Source organism: Schistocerca serialis, chromosome 1, assembly GCF_023864345.2.
Source record: "Schistocerca serialis cubense isolate TAMUIC-IGC-003099 chromosome 1, iqSchSeri2.2, whole genome shotgun sequence".
In the NCBI taxonomy this organism is placed as follows: Eukaryota; Metazoa; Arthropoda; class Insecta; order Orthoptera; family Acrididae; genus Schistocerca; species Schistocerca serialis.
The window spans coordinates 393,698,752-393,717,077 of NC_064638.1; positions in this window are offsets into that span (position 1 = coordinate 393,698,752).

Genomic DNA, 18,326 nt, shown 5'->3' on the forward strand with positions numbered 1-18,326 from the left:
GGTTCCCTCTGAAAATGGCAGCAATTTCTTCACGAATGTTAGTTGAAAGTTCGTCTAAAGTGTGTCCATTTGATTTGTATACTTTCTCTTTGAATGTCCCCATGAGATGAAAATCGCAGCGGGTTAAATCGGGGGAACGAGGGGGTCGTATGTTGTCCGTGATAACTCTATCTTGCAACACGTCATGAATTCCTGTAGTGAGGAGTTGGCTGTATCTGAAGTTGCACAGTCCTGTTGAAGGCTTGCGAAAGCACGTTCTCTGTCAGTTAATTGGCCGAAAAGAGCTACAAAATGTTTTCAACAGATGACTCAGTGTTAATTGTTATTAGTAAAAAATGGCCTATTATTCTTTCACCGCTAGTAGCGTAGCGTACTCCTATTTTTTGGTCGTGAGTGCCTTCTGTATTACGTCAGGCTTTTCAGAACTCCAATAACGGCTATTTTGTGACTTAACATATCCACTTAAGTGGAAACGTGATTCGTCCTAAAAGAAAGTTAGGTGAGGATCAATTTCTCCGTCATGCATCCTATTCAAAATCCATTTAAAAAGCCGCAATCTTTCTGTAGGGTCATCCAGCTTAAGTTCTTGCACTGCAGTTATTTTATAGGGCTGTAACTGCAGTAACTTTGAGCCGTTTGAACAGAGCCACAGCAAAATTCCCATTTGCTGAGGGAGAGAGAGAACAGAGTTTCTAGCAGATCTTTTACAGAGCATGCCCTAAGATATCCAGAGATTCATCCGTCCACATTTCCTGTCAGGAGTCGTAGTCTGATAGGGAAGCTGAATATTAGGAAATGCCTCTTTAAAAAAATCACGCGCTGATTTTTTACGCACGTATTAAATATACATCAATGCCCTTTGGCGAATAGAATACTATATTTTCGCAATTGCACTTGAAACACAATACCCTGAATCACGTCGCCTAACAAACGTGTGTTATCTCCCCATCAGTCCCGGCTGCCCGGGGGGGAAAAGTCTCCACCAGGCGGTTGCGTTAAGCATTGATCACCCTGTAGAATGAAGACGTACACTATGTAATCAAAAGTATCCGGACACCCCCAGAAACATACGTTTTTCATTGTCGTTGTTGTTGTGGTCTTCAGTCCTGAGACTGGTTTGATGCTAGGTGCATTTTGATGCCACCTACTGCCAGGTACTCCGCATCAGCAACCTCAGTAGTCATTAGACATCGTGAGAGCGCAGAATGGGGCGCTCCGCGGAAATCATGGACTTCGAACGTGGTCAGGTGATTGGGTGTCATTCGTGTCATACGTCTGTACTCAAGATTCCCACAGTCCTAAATATCCCTAGGTCCACTGTTTCCGACGTGATAGTGAAGTGGAAACGTGAAGGGACACGTACAGCACAAAAGCGTATAGTCTGACCTCGCCTTTTGACTGACAGAGGCCACCGACGGTTGAAGAGGATCGTTGTGTTTAATAGACAGACATCTATCCAGATTATCACACCGGAATTCCAAATTGCAACACGATCCACTGAAAGTACAGCTAGGCGGGAGGTGAGGAAACTTGCATTTCATGGCCGAGCGGCTCCTCATCAGCCGCACATCACGCCGGTAAATGCCAAACGAAGCCTCGCTTGGTGTAAGGAGCGTAAACACTGGACGATTGAACGGTGGAAAAACGTTGTGTGGAGTGACGAATCACGGTACACAACGTGGCGATCCGATGGCAGGGTGTGGGTACGGCGAACGCCCGGTGAACGTCATCTGCCCGCGTGTGTAGTGCCAGCAGTAAAATTCGGAGGCGGTGGTGTTATAGTGTGGTCGTGTTTTTCATGGAGGGAGCTTGCACCCATTGTTTTTCGTGGCGCTATCACAGCACAGGCTTACAATGATGTTTTAAGCACCTTGTTGCTTCCCAATGTTGAAGACGAATTCGGGGTTGGCGACTGCATCTTTCAACACCATCGAGCACATGTTCATAATGCACGGCCTGTGGCGGAGTGGTTACACGACCATAACATCCCTGTAATGGACTGGCCTGCACAGAGTCAGGACCTGCATTCTATAGCACATCTTTGGGATGTTCGTGCCAGGCCTCACCAACGGACATTGATACCTCTCTTCAGTACAGCACTCCGTGAAGAATGGGCTACCATTCCCCAAGAGACGTTCCAGCACCTGATTGAACGTGTTCCTGCAAGAGTGGAAGCTGTCATCAAGGCTAAGGGTGGGCCAACACCATACTAAATTCCAGCATTACCGATGGAGGGTTCCACGAACTTGTAAGTCATATCCAGCCAGATGTCCGGATATTCTTGATCACATAGTGTATCATTAAATTTGTAGGTGACAGTGTATACGAAAGTAGCGAACCCACGAATGCTTTGCAATCACTGCACATTTATGTGAATTAAATATATGTGCTAATCTCATTCTCACCCCTCTCTCTGCATCTCCTCGTTTCCTCCACCCTCCCCTCTCTCCTCTCTCTTTCTGTCAACCTCATCCTTCGGTCTCTCCTTGTCCACCTAGTCTTGCACCCCAACTCTGCGCTTGAGCGTTGATAATTATTATTGCATAGAAGGCCTTGATTGGGAACTAAAACCGCAAATGGGTAAATCGATTGCGACCATTGGCAGTCTACGCTCACTGTGAGAGAGACCTCTCCAGGTGCTGAGTACGTGAGGACAGTAGCTTGAATCACAGGATTTCGCGTAGCTGTTATCTGCAAACGGGTAGGATTACAAAGTCTTGGACGATTCACATTGCATAGTATTATTTAAATTATAAACAGATGACCCATAGATACAACTTTCCTGTTTTCTGTTAAAACAGACTTCGAGGGAGAAAACGAAACAGCACGCTGGTGTGTGTACATTTTTTTAAAGTCTTTTAAAGGAGAAAGGCCATACATGATGTCTCTCCTAAGAGCAGTCGAGCGCAATTTCTCCGTTGTTTCATCAGATACTTGCAATTTCGTTTTTGCATTGTGTAGCTGGAGTGAGCTCAAATGCTGATCATCACGGGGCTAGGATGTAGAGGGTTTGGGGAGGGGGGGGGGGGGGGGCGGGGGGAGCAAACTGGGATATCTGTGCCGGGAAACAATTAGCGATTTCAGGGGGCGCCAAATTCACGTACCTGAAGAAGAAAAAAAAAAACTTGTTTCACAAAGCGCCAAGCATCCAGCCCACGTTGGTCTAGCGATTATTCATTTGATTCTGAAGGGTATCCCTGTTGGTTTTTGAACATTTTTGAAGACATTCTAAGTTGACTGCTGAACGATTCACAAGTTCATTTTTGAATGCGTGCATAATCTACGTGATGCCTGTGTCAGTGGAATCCCCGTCGGATCAAGAAATAAAAAAAAAACTTTCCCGCAGACAAAAGGGGACGAGCTGAGTGGAATAAACCCGAACGCGTGAATACCAATCGCTGTTTGTTTATATGGTTGACTGGGGGTGTGAATGATAAGCGTTGTTATAATTACTAGCGAAATCCATAGATTCAGACAGTCAGAGTGGGAATAAACGACTAACAAAAATAACAGTTAAGAAAGATTACATATTATCTTTTCGGTGCATCCAAGAAAATGAAATTCTGACAGGAAATTTTTGCCAGGTCGCTAAAGTTCCAAGGATCAGTTGTATAATCCCCATTAAGTTCTGTTCTCGGAATAGCGCGGAAAACATGTTATACGAACACATAATAGTGCCTAACCGGAGAACAAACGCGGGCTAACTGAACCGGTGATTCTGGCAGATTTAGCGAAGTTAACTGGATAATAAGCTCTGGCAGTGGCAGCAATAGTTGAAGAATTAGTGATGAGAGGATTGTTTGTTAGAAATACAAAGGAAAAGAAACGGTGACATCACACCAATTATTTGGAAGAATACGAGGATTCCAAATTTATGCAAAAATTTCGTACTACTGCTTGCGAGACCGGAGCATATGAATGAAAGATGAAACTATTACGTAACATAAAATTTATGCTTGTAATAGTGCTAATAGGCATTTGATATTGGTACTTCGTGAATTGTATTCTGTCGTTTTATCTTTATGAGGTAGATAAAAATAACCATTTGAGCCAAAACAGTCTCTCTTATTTGACGTGTGTTACAATCGCTGCAATATTAGAAAGGCCGTTCTATCTAGCAGACAGTGCCAAAATAGACGTAATCAAATCGAGAAACCACTTGGGTACTATTCGTATTAATAGCTTTTTCAGTATTAGAGAGCGACATTTTGCTTTTTAATGTAGCAAAATGTTTGACGAACATTGATGAGGTAATAGATTCTTTCGCAGAAACGAAAGCACGCCGTGTAAATCTGTAACAATATTAGACAGAAAAAATGCCGCGACCTAAGGACTGAAGAAATGAGTGCTATCTTCCTTGCCTCTCGTCGTTATTGATTTTATATTTCCCATATTTAATTTTACGTCACACAGAAGAGAGGTATTAGCTAAGAGGCAATAAAGCTTGCAAATTTTCTGGAGTTCTTATTCTCCCGGTCACTAGTAACCCTACCCATTGTTAATTGTGAGTTTTTTTAAGGGGAGAGAGGCTGTCAAACGGCCGCCTGAGAGCAGGAAAGGCACCACAGGACATTTCAATTTCCACTGTCCTGAATATAGGCTTGATAGCTTCCGCTACTAAATATACACCTTTGAATTCCACAGAGCGATATACGGTGACATGCGATAGAAGAATGCTGTGTGAAGAGGCGTGGCACTGCACTTTGGCACACTTAAGACCAAATAACATGTGTTACATTTCCTCGAACATATTTGTTTTTTATATCAAACTCTTCAGTAAGATCTGCGCTAAAAATGAACATATTTTCGTAAAATCGATTGTTTGAATTTTTTGACGTCCTATCTGAAACGCTCGAGGAGAGGAGTGGGAAGTGGATGCCACTAGCAAGTTTTCGCCCCGGTTCGGAAATATGATAGACCCGAAGCTGCTCGTCATTTCTTTCATGTGACGTCCAATGTCGACTGAAAGCGACGGTTTGTTTCTCGTTTCAAACAAAATTATTTTTAAGGCGGTATTCCACGTGCCCATCCCAAAGAGCGGTACCAAATTAGTTTAGGGCGATGATTGTTTTATTGATATGTATAAACAGGGACAGTAAAACACAAAGAATAAATAACAGTCCAGTAATAACTAAGTAGCGGTATACGCTTGGCAGTAGCAGTCAGTACGGGCCAGACCAGCACTCTCGCTGCTGGATTACTGATTATTCTTTGTATTTTACTGTCCCTGTTAATACATAACGATTAAACAAATATGGAACTAGACTAACCTGGAACCGCTCTTTAGTATGGGCACGTAAAATTCCGTTTTAAAAATCATTGTATATTTAACGTGAACAAACCGATATTTTCCATCGACAGTGGGTGTCGCATGATAGACGTGATGGCTACAAACTGTTTTGGCTGCCTATGGCTGCACAGTGCAGAAGCGAAGCTGCATGTACCTTCTGAACTTCTATTGAAAATGTGTCTGATGACTCTTAGGAGCCGGCCGCTGTGGCCGAGCGGTTCTAGGTGCTTCAGCCTCGGGCATGGATGTGAGTGATGTCCTTAAGTTAGTTAGGTTTAAGTAGTTTTTACGTTCTGGGGGACTGATGACCTCAGATGTTAAGTCCCATAGTGCTCAGAGCCATTTTTTGACTCTTAGGAGACACACAGGACGGGACAATCAGATTAAATGCGTTAATATCACAGTTCAAACCGACTGCGACAAAGAAAACCAAACCGCACATGTTTACAGCACATTTTCTTTTATTTTCTGTTATTTTATTTTTAACTCACAGACGATTTTCGACGCTACCTAATGGTTTTCTGCTGCTTAGTTGTTATCTAACCAGCATCCCAAATGAGCAAACCTGTTGCTACTTTACATGATGTTGTTCGTGTCTTAGGTAATTTGGCTACGCATGACTCTGTTTAGATAGAATAGATCGATGCAGTGACAGGGTTGAGCTGCACACGTCTGCTTTCATGCCCACCAGCTAACTTCTGCATATAATAACCTATAGCTATGATCCTGCAGTCAAATAGTCTATGCATTGGCTAGAACTGTGAATTAATAAATACACAGAAATATGAAATAAAAGTAAATGAATAGGTTAATAAAAATGATTCTATTATAAGGTCTGTAATTGAAGTAGATGGTAACGATTTACGAGGAATAACGTTTATTCCAGAAAGTGAAATAAACGACTTTAATACCAAACACGAGATGTGGGACTCTCGCCTCACTATTGACAATGGAAGGCAACTGCTCCACACTACTGAGAGACGGTGCAGTCACCCTGGGCCCCCATGAGCCCATGATATACCCAATGGCTGGCTGCCTACGAGATGTCCTTGATTTGGCTCTTATCAAAGAACTACCTTGTAGTATCTCAGTGTGCATGTAGACTGTCCTCATCTCGGACCATGTGCCTATCAATCTTTATCTCGACCGCCAGCGTCTAGACAATCATTGTACGACCTGGGAGCAGTACAGGACACAGTTAGCAAGGTACTGGCTTCAGCCCCTGCATCTGAAGAGTTTGCCAATGACACATCAGTTCGCTATCTCACCAAGCATGCGCTGAGGGCTGTCATGACTGTAACACCACAAGAAAGATGGAAACCAGACCTTACTCGGCAATTGCCTCCACATATACTGGTGGCAGTAATTGAGTGTTGTGGGAGTGGCAGCAAACGTGACACTGTGCAACCAAGCAGCTGCTAACTCTGATGTGACGTGAGATTAAGGCCACCATCAGTCTGCTGTGCTGTCGGGACTAGTCATGATGGGGCACCATAGGGGCTGTGAAGACCTTCCAGGGTAGACAACAGTGGTTCCAACCACTGAAAGTCGGCCAAGAGATTATCTGCGATCTGGTAGCCCAAGCCAACAACATTGCAGAAATCTTCACTCCGATAGAGGACGCTGTGGATCCAGAGCACACACCCTCGTCCGGAAATAGCTTCCAGTTGTCGCAATGCGAAGTAGGATAACATCTGGAAGAAGAGGTAGCATAACCAGTCTGCTGCCTCAAAGTTCGCAAGACAGCAGTCCTGCTCACTTGCGTGCCAGATGACTCCCGTTGTCACAAATCATCTAGCAGCGATTTTCAACAATACTCGCCATACAGTGAGTTAACCAGCAAACTAGAAGAGAATAGAAGTCGTGGCCATTTCTAAGCATGGGAAGAACCTAAACTCCCGAACAGCTACTGGTCCATCAGCTTGCTGTCAGCCGTCAACAGGTCGTCTACTCCATCCCACAGTGGAGGAGCAGTTGTTACCAGAGGAACGGTTTGAATTTCGTAGGGGACATGTGACGCCTCCACGAGCTGCTGTGCCTAGTGGAGAAGGCGTTGGATTCTCTTGAAAGGAAGAAGTATTTCAGGGAAGTACGTCTCCGTGTCTCAAGGACCTTCAATCCAGTGTGACATGAGGGGCTGCTTTTTATAGTCTTCATCATGGGTGAGTCGTTGACACACATGTACGTCATCTAGTCTTAAGTTGAAAGGTGCACCTTCTACATTCGCCACAAAGGCACATCGACAAAGCGCCACATTTCCGACAATTTGCCACAGGGGTCCAACCTTGGGCTGTGCTTATAAGTTTTGTACACAGTTGATGCACCAAGGATCCCTCTCCCCCCCCCCCCCCATTCCTCCCTCCGTCCGTCCCTCCCTCCATGCCCAGCTGGGCCTCTACTTCGACGACACGGCGATCTACTCAAAAAATGGCTCAAATGGCTCTCAGCACTATGGAACTTAACATCTGAGGTCATCAGTCCCCTAGAACTTAGAACCCCTTAAACCTAACTAACCTAAGGACATCACACACATCCATGCCCGAGGCATGATTCGAACCTGCGGCCGTAGCAGTCGCGCGGTTCCGGACTAAAGCGCCTAGAAGGCGATCTACTCCAGGAGCATGAATGTCGCTCGCTTTTCATGCCACCTCCAACGGTTCTGTGACGTCGTGACTCAGTGGGCAACGCAGACTTAAGTTCAATGAGGTAAAGACACAGACCCTTGTAACTGACAGAACTGATTCATGAAGACCTCACGCCTGTAAATGTTAAGAATGGCAGTGCCTTCGGTATGCACTGCTAAATGGCTTGGCGTCGCCATCAACCGTTGCCTCAAGTGGAAAACACAAAAAGACAGCACGTAGACTGCCTCTACTCTGTCCCTTTCTCAACCCACAATCTTCATTCTCGCCACAATTAGCATCCCATGTACGTGAGCCTAATCCATCCCTTCCTTGAGTATGAAGACGTCGTATAGGGAAACGCTGCACAGACGCACAAGATGCGATTCGGAGGACTCCAGAACAAAGCCTTCCTTCACGTCTTCCATCTGCCGTGAGATTTTGCATCCGCCGAATCCCACAGAATCAGCGAATTGCTTCTCATACGCGGGAGATTCGAATGAATTACCAGTTCTTCTGCCGGTAGACAGCACGATCACCACATTATATACACACGCTTGGGATATGCATGCAATGCCCCAACACCACGAGATGGTCCCGTCAGCGCCGAAATTGAAGTTTCGGCAGCACCGGCAACTAGGAAACACAAGAAGGAGAGCAGTACTAGGAAACGAACAACGAGGAAGCTAATTCAGTTCGGAGCACAGCCACGAATGCTTGAACTCCACAACAAATCGGTGAACATGTAAAAACCCATCATTAAACCAGCTTGCTTGCCCTTGGTGCAATAACTGTTTTATATCCGAAGATGTCGGTGATGAAACGCTGAGAATAGTTTTACATATCGACCACGGCCTCTCTACTCGGAAGTTTTAACCGAAGAAATAATAAAAACTTCAATATCCAGAAAACATCAGAAAAATGGCAACAATTTCTAGTAATCCGAAAACAAACATCGAAAACAATTCGGAGGGAAAAAAGAAATTACGACAAACGGCGACTAGATGAGATAGAACAAGACTTTAAGAAGAACAACACCAGGAATTTTTATAAGACGTTTAAAGAACATATTGCAGGATACCAGCCACCCAATCTTTGCCTTACTTAAGGAACCGGATGGTTCACTAGAAACCAAGACGAAGAATAATTGCCAAATCCTCGCAGACTATTTCAACAAACGTCTCAACTGCGAAAGACCTACAGAGGATATTCACTACCAGACGTCTACAGCAAATCCCGACTCTAAACCACCAACCATCAACTAAATAGCAGAAATTATCAAGACACTGAAAAACAATAGAGCCCCAGGAGAAGATGGAACTATTGCAGAACTATGGAAACTAAACGATGAAAGAACAGCAAAAATCCACAAAATCATATTAAACATTTGGGAAACTGAACAGATCCCTTCTGAATGGAAATGGGCACTCATCCATCCACTGCACAAAAAAGGGGACAAAACTGAACCAAATAATTACAGGGGTATCTCACTCGTGCCGGTCATATATAAAATCCTATCAAAAGTTCTCATGAATAGATTAGAAGAACAAGCTGACCCACAAATAGGAGAATACCAGGCTGGTTTTCGCAAGGGATGATCATGCATAGAACAGATCTGGAATCTGAAAATGATTCTCCAGATGAGAAACAACCGAAACACAGTGGTCACTTTTGTAGATCTTAAAAATGCCTACGACTCAATAGACAGAGTAGCGCTCTGCAACACGCTGGAAGAATTCAGCATTGACAAAAAGACAAGAGCAATCATTCTGCAAACATTAACTGACACAGTCTCCAAGGTTAAATTTATGGGGGATATCTCTGAACCATTTGAAACCCAAACTGGAGTGCGACAGGTTGACGGACTTTCACCATTACTCTTTAATATTATTCTTGAAAAAATTATCAGGACATGGGAAAAAGAAGTCAAAGGAATCCAAATTGGCATTAGAAAATATAATAGTTTCAATGTGAAGTGTTTAGCTTTTGCAGATGACCTTGCAATTCTGACAAATAATAGAAAAGAAGCCACTAAAGCCACAGAGAAGTTACACGAAATTGCACAAATAACTGGCCTGCAAATTTCGTATGAGAAAACCCAGTACATAGAAAGAGTGCCACAAGACAAATTGCCTATTGTGACAACCCATGGGAAAATCGTACAAGTACCACATTTTAAGTAACTGGGAGAAATCATCCAGCCATCTGGGATCAACCTAAAGAATAAAAAAACTACAGAAAGCCTATATACTTACGTGGAATTATTATAACAAAAATTCCATATCCATTAACGCAAAATTGAGGCACTACAACACTGTCTACTTCCGGAAGCACTGTATCCATCTGAAACAACACAAGTAGGTGGGCAAACTGAAATCAAAGAAATAGAGAAACAATAAAGGCCGGCCGGTGTGGCCGTGCGGTTAAAGGCGCTTCAGTCTGGAACCGCGTGACCGCTACGGTCGCAGGTTCGAATCCTGCCTCGGGCATGGATGTGTGAGATGTCCTTAGGTTAGTTACGTTTAATTAGTTCTAAGTTCTAGGCGACTGATGACCTCAGAAGTTAAGTCGCATAGTGCTCAGAGCCAGAGCCAATAAAGGAAAATTCTCAGGAAAATTTTTGGCCCGATACAAGAGCAAGGAATCTGGAAGAAGAGACCAACATCAGGATTATGTAAATACACAGACATGATTACGGATACAATAAGGAAAAGAAGAATGCAGTTCTACATCCACAGGATGAATGAAAACAGAATTTTAGGCGAATTCTTAAAGTCATCAACTCAGGCAGGGGAAAAACAAAATGGATAAAAGAAGTTGAAGAGGACCTCAGACAAGCTCACATAACAGTAAACGATGCAGAAAATTGAACTAAATTTGACACCACAACACAGAAGAGACCAGGATGCAAATGGACAGCGCAGCGAAAGAAACAACACCGTGAACACATGAAGAAACTTTTGGGCTCAGAAAAAACATAAACAATTATCATAAAGGAATTCAAGTTCAAACGCTCTCTTTAAATGGGAATAATCGAAAATAATAATAAACATCTAGATGTTCGACTGAACCACCAGCGAAAGTAAGATACTGTCGGAGTGAGTTCCTTAATACGAACGAGGATGGTGTTTACCCCCGCCCATATGTTGAGGTAGCAAACAATTAAAATGGAGCACACAGTGGTGCAAAGTGTTTTCGTTCCGAGGCGCACCTGCCAGCCAGGCAGCCCTTAACGTGTCAAGAACCGAGCGGCGGGAAACTCTTCTGCGACGCCGCAGACAAAACAGCTCCAGCCGTGTGCAAACACCTCATTACGGCCCGCGAGATTTTTATTGGAGGCCTATTAATATATTAAGCGCTGGTCGGGGCCGGGGGCCGGGTCGCTGTTTGCGAGCGGCCGCCTCCGCGCCTCGTCCCTCCCAGCTGTTTGCTTCTTACGGACGCGCATACTTAATTCAGAGCGCAACTCCGCTGCGTGTCCTCTGTTTGAACGCGGGCGCCTTTCGTACATATTTATTTTCTGGTTTGCTCTTCTTTGTGCGCCGTGTCCACAGGGAAGAGTACGCAGACATCTCTTTCTCCCTCTCTCCCTCGCCTTTTGTGTGTGCCTATGTTTGAGCGCGTGAATGAGGAGAAAAGTAACTGAAGGGCCAAAGGGGTGGAAGCGTGTGAATTTTCCATCCTTCCGGAATAATATTTTTCAAATTTGTAATGATAGTGATGGATAAAAGTCGGCTCTCTAGTCTGTTACGGCAGTGAGTATTCAAATATTTGTTTCCGCTGTTGACGCTACTCGAATACCAACAAAACGCGTAAACATTGCAGGATGGCAACCACGTATGGATTTTCTTTAATTAACGTGGAAATTTTCTATTTTCTGCGGGCGAAAGAAGTGACGGGATTCACAGGTGTAACAGAGAGGCTACGTTTATTAGTAAAATGAGGAAACCAGTTCGCTTGTCGTAATTCCCCACGAACACGGTTTGCATTGGATATTGCACCAAATATGGGATCGTACGAAAATGATTTTTTTCTTTGCGAAGTTATTACAGTGTCCACTTAGTGTGTTCGCAGTTTATTTTCTTTCATTATTACCTCACAGAGTTCAATGTGTTGGTAAAATAATATTTTATTAAAATTGATTGCCATTTTCGGCCCTATAGCCATCATCAGACTTGAAAATTTAGAAGCGTTCTGTAGGCGTCTCGGATCTAATGGTGGCATCAAATCCGAAAAAAGTAGTCAGTTTTAGTAAAATAATATGTGACATATCTAATCAAGTATCTCACAAAGGTCACCGGTCATCTCAGAAGGTACAAAGGACCTCATTCCGCTTGTTTTCTTGTTTTCTCAAAGAAACTGAGAAATGTTTCTCAAGTAATTTAAGACTGTGTGTTAGTATATGCATTACGTGTTCCCATCTCTTGCCTTATGAGGGTACGTCCAGCATGGTCGAACTTCTTACTTTTGTTGGTCTAGTTGACATAATGTTGCATGACGCCCAAATCTTTGACAAAGTAACAGAAACCGGTCAGTTTTATTGCCACTCTGCACTCCTTCAACGTATACATCGTTTCAAGGGTTCATTCGGACCTGACTTCCTTTTTATGGATGACAACACACAACTGCATAAAAAAGGGCAAGAGAAACAGTTCTTGGAATGAGAGGATATTGAGCGAATGTAACCGACATACACTATGTGACCAAAAGTGTCTGGACACTACCTAAAACATACGTTTTCCATATGAGGTACATTGTACTGCCACCTAGTGCCAGGTACTCCTTATCATCGACCTCAGTATTCATTAGACACCGTGAGAGAGGAGAATGGGACGCTCCGTGGAACTCACGGACTTAGAACGTAGTCAGATGATTGCATGTCATTTGTGTAATACGTCTGCACGCGAGATTTCCACACTCCTAAACATCCCTAGGCCCACTGATTCCGATGTGATAGTGAAGTGGAAACGTGAAGGGACACGTACAGCACAAAAGCGTACAGGCCGACCTCGTCTGTTGACTGACAGAGACCACCGACAGTTCAAAAAATAGTTCAAATGGCTCTGAGCACTATGGGACTTAACATCTGAGGTCATCAGTCCCCTAGAACTTAGAACTGTTTAAACCTAACTAACCTAAGGACATCACACACATCCATGCCCGAGGCAGGATTCGAACCTGCGACCGTAGCGGTAGCGCGGTTCCAGACTGTAGCGCCTAGAACCGCTCGGCCACTCCGGCCGGCTCCACCGACAGTTGAAGAGGGTCGTAATGTGTAATAGGCAGACAACTATCCAGACCATCACACCGGAATTCCAAACTGCATCACGATCCACTGCAAGTACTATGACAGTTAGGCAGGAGGTGAGAAAACTAGGATTTCATGATCGACCAGCTGCTGATAAGCCACACATCAATCCGGTAAATGCCAAACGAAGCTTCGCTTGGTGTGAGGGGCGTAAACATTGGACGATTGAACAGTGGGAAAACGTTGTGTGGAGTGACGAATTACAGTACACAATGTGGCGATCCGATTCCAGGTTGTGGGCATGGCGAATGCCCATTGAATGTCATCTGCCAGCGTGTGTAGTGCCAACAGTAAAATTCGGAGGCGGTGGTGTTATGGTGTGGTCGTGTTTTAATTGGAGGGGGCTTGCACCCATTGTTTTGCGTGGCACAATCACAGCGTAGGCCTACAGTGATGTTTTAAGCATCACCCTGCTTCCCACTGTTAAAGAGCAACAATTCGGGGATGGCGATTGCATCTTTGAACACGATCGAGCACCTGTTCATAACGCACGGCCTGTGGCGGAGTTGTTACACGACAATAACATCCCTGTAACGGACTGGCCTGCACAGAGTCCTGGCCTGAATACTACAGAACCCATTTGGGATGTTTTGGAACGCTGACTGCTTGCCAGGCCTCACCGACCGACATCGATACCACTCCTCAGTGCAGCACTCCGTGAAGAATCGGCTGCCATTCCCCTAAAAAACGTTCCAGCACTTGATTGCACGAATGACTGCGAGAGTGGAAGCTGTCATAAGTCTAAGGATGGGCCAACACCATACTGAAATTCACCATTACCGCCACGAATTTGTAAGTCATTTTCAATCAGGTGTTCGGATAATTTTTGATCACATGGTGTATCGTCGAGCCCGTAAGGGAAGCGTTGAGGAGACATATTGCAGAACGTCCACGTGCACCTGGGCCATCCTACAGTAGTCAAGCGCTCTGGTGCAGGCAAGGAACCCACCTACCACAACAAATACTCACCAATGAAAGTGTCTGTCGTGTTCGTCAGGTTGTGTATTTCTTCCACATACCTTCTGAGCTGTACCTACTGTAACAGTTCTTTCTATTGTCCAAGTTTCGTCGAGCTATATTTCTTGGTAATGAAAGATCATGGGAAAGTTTCATACATCCTTACGTTTTGCACGTCACTGTATTTATTTGGGTAAACCAGGAAGAATTTCCTCTGCTATTAGTGTTAACCAAATATAGCTCGGAATAACATGTGATGCACACGACAACAGAACTGGTCTGCAGTGGGTCTTTTGGAGAAACTGAAGTAGACGGTCTTTATATACATTGTAAGACGTCGTGGTCTCCTGACCTTCATTGCTTACATATTCCGCCCTCACAATCATATTCTGCACATCAAGAAGCTTCATTCGAACCCAAACTCGATAAGATTAAGCCAATGTTGTATGAATGCAAATAACAAATAAATCGCAAGTGCGCACCGAGATTGAAATACTCGAGGCTGGCGTACACACACACGTTCAAGACACGGCAGTCACAAAAGCTTACAGTTCGGGAGAGGCAAACCGCACGCCAGCAGGCCGGTCCCTACAGAGGACGAGTCATCCTATCTACGTCGTCTGGCAACCGCCCATAGAGCAGACAGCGTTTGCCCGAGTGAAAGGGAGAACGACCCCGTGTTTGGCTTAAAAGCAAATTCCGCTCTGTCGAGAGCGAATCGGTAAGCGTTGTTCACTGTGTTGGCCGCCACATTTATTGTGCAGTGTGAACGGACAGAGTTATAGTTAGATGCCTGCGAGCGAAATTTTGAGTGGCATCGCGGTGAACTGGTTATCTAACCGGTATACCACGCCAATACTTAGACTAGGGGCGAATAGGGCTCCTTGGCTTCATCAAGGCGTAGGGACAGTTGGACTGGCGAAGGTCAATCCAGATAGAATGAGAGTTATCTTATTTGTCAACAGTGAGCGGCGCAGACAGCAGTCATCACAGTTTACGGTATTGTGCGCTACAGCTATTGCGAGCCCCATATTTCCTCCACAACAGTACACTTCACTGCATTTCACACATGACAGCCTCGACCATACCTAGCAACATTCTAACGGATAAATATTCAAGTTGAGTAGGCGCGGCTCTCAGCCATTCTGCCAAGTCAATAACAATCTTAAACTTTGTATAGAAACTTCATTAGCGAATCCTAACCTTGAGAGGTAACTTCACATTCCGAAAAGAACCAGGAAATAACTTGTACAGTTCATAACTAAAAGTACCATTGTGATTTCTCTGAATTTTAGCAAAATAAATAATAATTTTCATTAGTTTCATGTTTTTCTTACGCTAACTAGCATTACTCCAGTACCCAAGTATCCCACTAGTTATGTAAGAAATTTTGTGAATATTTGTGTCATTTCCTTACAGCGGACGACTCCTGAAGATATTTATTGAAGAAAGTTTTTCAGGCATTTCTCTTTAGAAAGTTAGGAGCGTCTGTCTGACTTCTGTAGTAGTGTGGGGGTGGAAATTGCATCTTTCAGGAGCCACAGGGTAAAGGGTACATCTCAGATTAATCCGTTGCGTAGTATGACAGAATAGCACCCACTCGTCGCTCACAACTCTGATACGCTGCAAACTAATATCATGATTAAAATTGCTTCGTTGTTTAAGAGTGCAAGTAAGATAGGATTTTTTGTTTTACATATATTGCTACATTCCCTTGATGCCTCAGAACATGTCCTACCAACCGATCCCTTCTTCTGGTCAAGTGCCACAAACTCCTCTTCTCCCCAATCCTATTCAGTATCTCCTCATTAGTTATGTGATCTACCCGTCTAATCTTCAGCATTCTTCTGTAGCACTACTATTTACCGTCCATGTTTCACTTCCATACATGGCTACACTCCATACAAATACTTTCAGAAATGACTTCCTGACACTTAAATCTATACTCGATGTTAACAAATTTCTCTTCTTCAGAAACGCTTTCCTTGCCATTGCCAGTCTACATTTTATATCCTCTCTACTTCGACCATCATCAGTTATTTTGCTCCCCAAATAACAAAACTCCTTTACTACTTTAAGTGTCTCATTTCCTAATCTAATTCCCTCAGCATCACCCGACTTATTTCGACTACATTCCATTATCCTCGTTTTGCTTTTGTTGATGTTCATCTTATATTCTCCCGTCAAGACACCATCCATTCCGTTCAACTGCTCTTCCAAGTCCTTTGCTGTCTCTGACAGAATTACAATGTCATCGGCGAACCTCAAAGTTTTTATTTCCTCTCCATGGATTTTAATACCTATTCCGAATTTTTCTTTTGTTTCCTTTACTGCTTGCTCAATATACAGATTGAATAACATCGGGGAGAGGCTACAAACCTGTCTTACTCCCTTCCCAACCACTGCTTCCCTTTCATGTCCCTCGACTCTTATAACTGCCATCTGGTTTCTGTACAAATTGTAAATAGCCTTTCGCTCCTTGTATTTTAGCCCTGCCACCTTTAGAATTTGAAAGAGAGTATTCCAGTCAACATTGTCAAAAGCTTTCTCTTAGTCTACAAATGCTAGAAACGTAGGTTTGCCTTTCCTTAATCTTTCTTCTAAGATAAGTCGTAAGGTCAGTATTGCCTCACGCGTTCCAGTATTTCTACGGAATCCAAACTGATCTTCCCCGAGGTCGGCTTCTACTAGTTTTTCCATTCGTCTGTAAAGAATTCGTGTTAGTATTTTGCAGCTATGGCTTATTAAACTGATTGTTCGGTAATTCTCACATCTGTCAACACCTGCTTTCTTTGGGAGTGGAATTATTATATTCTTCTTGAAGTCTGAGGGTATTTCGCCTGTTTCATACATCTTGCTCACCAGATGGTAGAGTTTTGTCAGGACTGGCTCTCCCAAGACCGTCAGTAGTTCCAGTGGAATGTTGTCTACTCCGGGGCCTTGTTTCGACTCAGGTCTTTCAGTGCTCTGTCAAGCTCTTCACGCAGTATCATATCTCCCATTTCATCTTCATCTACATCCTCTTCCATTTCCATAATATTGTCCTCAAGTACATCGCCCTTGTATAGACCCTCTATATACTCCTTCCACCTTTCTGCTTTCCCTTCTTTGCTTAGAACTGGGTTTCCATCTGAGCTCTTAATATTCATACAAGTCGTTCTCTTATCTCCAAAGGTCTCTCTAATTTTCCTGTAGGCAGTATCTATCTTACCCCTAGTGAGATAAGCCTCTACATCCTTACATTTGTCCTCTAGCCATACCTGCCTAGCCATTTTGCACTTCCTGTCGATCTCATTTTTGAGACGTTTGTATTCCTTTTTGCCTGCTTCATTTACTGCATTTTTATATTTTCTCCTTTCATCAATTAAATTCAATATTTCTTCTGTTACCCAAGGATTTCTACTAGCCCTCGTCTTTTTACCTACTTGTTCCTCTGCTGCCTTCACTACTTCATCCCTCAAAGCTAGCCATTCTTCTTCTACTGTATTTCTTTCCCCCATTCCTGTCAATTGTTCCCTTATGCTCTCCCTGAAACTCTGTACAACCTCTGGTTCTTTCAGTTCATCCAGGTCCCATCTCCTTAAATTCCCACCTTTTTGCAGTTTCTTCGGTTTTAATCTACAGGTCATAACCAATAGATTGTGGTCAGAGTCCACATCTGCCCCTGGAAATGTCTTACAATTTAAAACCTGGTTCCTAAATCTCTGTCTTACCATTATATAATCTATCTGATGCCTTGTAGTATCTCCAGGGTTCTTCCATGTATACAACCTTCTATCATGATTCTTAAACCAAGTGTTAGCTATGATTAAGTTGTGCTCTGTGCAAAATTCTACCAGGCGGCTTCCTCTTTCATTTCTTAGCCCCAATCCATATTCACCTACTACGTTTCCTTCTCTCCCTTTTCCTACACTCGAATTCCAGTCACCCATGACTATTAAATTTTCGTCTCCCTTCACTATATGAATAATTTCTTTTATTTCATCATACATTTCTTCAATTTCTTCGTCATCTGCAGAGCTAGTTGGCATATAAACTTGTACTACTGTAGTAGTTATTAAATATACTAGTAGTTATTAAACCTACTCCTGGCCCGCATCTCGTGGTCGTGCGGTAGCGATCTCGCTTCCCACGCCCGGGTTCCCGGGTT